Source organism: Notothenia rossii (assembly GCF_949606895.1).
Source record: "Notothenia rossii genome assembly, chromosome: 1".
NCBI lineage: Eukaryota > Metazoa > Chordata > Actinopteri > Perciformes > Nototheniidae > Notothenia > Notothenia rossii.
Window position 1 is genome coordinate 4,434,624 of NC_136912.1, and position 2,326 is coordinate 4,436,949.

Here is a 2,326-nt window from a genome sequence, read left to right on the forward strand (position 1 = left end):
TTAAAAACGTTACGATTCCTCTGTTTCATTAGTATCGGTACTTTAAGAATGACGGGGGAAAGTACTCCGGTGAGAATGCGCCGTTTTAATAAGAGCCGTGTGTGTTCAGCGCTCTGCTAACACTCCCTGCATTGCAGCCGTGCCTGCAGTCCCGCCCCTCTCAAGCACGCTCTAAGTGCCTCCCCTCTCTCGTGCACGCGCTAGTTGCCAGAGCATGTGAGAAAAAGAGAAACATGACTGCAAGTGGGAGTGCAACTGCCGCTGCGCCTCGGCTTGTTGAAAAAAAAAGACTCGAGAAGCAACATTTTGAAGTATTTGAGCTATATCTCTGACAGTGAGGGCAAGCCTACGGACACCACGAGGCCTGTCTGTAACACATGTTTTAGATCCCTGCAAACCAAGGGAGCCAACACATCAAACTTGGCTAAGCACCTCGCCGACCGGCATCCAGAGCTGTTTAAAGAATTTAAAGACAGGCAGGTTAGCGATTGTGATAGACAACATAATTACATCATGCTCAAGCCCATGCCCTCAAATCTAAGTCAAACAAGTGTAATTTATTTTGTGACAAACGAACGTTTTCGTAGTTTGACGAGGCAATTAATGGCAATGATAACTGTCTAATATGGCTATCTTTTTAACTAACTTACCAATGTGGCTAACATCTGCAATGTATATTTAGAAAATAATTATTTATATTACTGTACTATTGCATGTTAATAAAATATAAAGTTAACTATCAAAGAAATCACAAAATCAAGTATAAAGAAGAGACCATGTTGTAAGAAAACACCATTTTATTGATCATGGAAATAATAAAAGAAAAGTATCGAAAAAGAATTGGAATCACAATTCTTGACTTAGTATCGGTATCGAAACCAAAATGTTGGTATCGTGACAACACTACCGTGCTGTAGTTCCTGTATAGCCCAACATTAGCCTCCTTTAGCTTAGCGGTGGTGACGTGAAGTCATGTGACCGTGCTGTAGTTCCTTTATAGCCCAACATTAGCCGCCTTTAGCTTAGCGGTGGTGACGTGAAGTCATGTGACCGTGCTGTAGTTCCTTTATAGCCCAACATTAGCCACCTTTAGCTTAGCGGTGGTGACGTGAAGTCATGTGACCGTGCTGTAGTTCCTTTATAGCCCAACATTAGCCACCTTTAGCTTAGCGGTGGTGACGTGAAGTCATGTGACCGTGCTGTAGTTCCTTTATAGCCTAACGTTAGCTTTTTAATTGCACACCATGACACACACTTGACTGTGTATTTTTTTCCAATTAACATTTTATTCATAGTATAATTTCAATTAGGAATGTCTTAAGGACGAATCCCATGCAGTCCGAGTCTGGAAATAATTTTAAAAAAAGGATCTGACACCTGAGCATTTCGGTAAGAATCTTTATCGAGGTGTAAATGGTTTTGCTAACTTCCAATTTTCTTTCTTATTTGCATTCTTTGCGGTTCATGGGCTCATTTGTTTGTGTGACATTTAAGAAAATCACTTTTGAATATTGCCTTTAAAGCAAAAACACACTTCAGTTGTCTTTTAATTATCAAGCGAGGTATTTTGCTGACAAGTCTGGCATTTAATTAAACACTGAGCACAGGTATAAAGTATAAAGACTGTGGTAAGCTTTTTAAGCTTTAAGAGTCTTAAAAAAAGGGGGTGGCTAACAAGTGTCTAAATGAGACGACTATACGTCATCACGCTCAAATGTAGCCACCTTTAGCTTAGCGGTGGTGTCCTGAAGTCATGTGACCGTGCTGTAGTTCCTTTATAGCCCAACATTAGCCTCCTTTAGCTTAGCGGTGGTGACGTGAAGTCATGTGACCGTGCTGTAGTTCCTTTATAGCCCAACATTAGCCACCTTTAGCTTAGCGGTGGTGACGTGAAGTCATGTGACCGTGCTGTAGTTCCTTTATAGCCCAACATCAGCCACCTTTAGCTTAGCGGTGGTGACGTGAAGTCATGTGACCGTGCTGTAGTTCCTTTATAGCACAACATTAGCCTCCTTTAGCTTAGCGGTGGTGACGTGAAGTCATGTGACCGGGCTGTAGTTCCTTTATAGCCCAACATTAGCCTCCTTTAGCTTAGCAGTGGTGACGTGAAGTCATGTGACCGGGCTGTAGTTCCTTTATAGCCCAACATTAGCCTCCTTTAGCTTAGCAGGTGGTGACGTGAAGTCATGTGACCGTGCTGTAGTTCCTTTATAGCCCAACATTAGCCTCCTTTAGCTTAGCGGTGGTGACGTGAAGTCATGTGACCGTGCTGTAGTTCCTTTATAGCACATTAGCCTCCTTTAGCTTAGCGGTGGTGAGGTGAAGT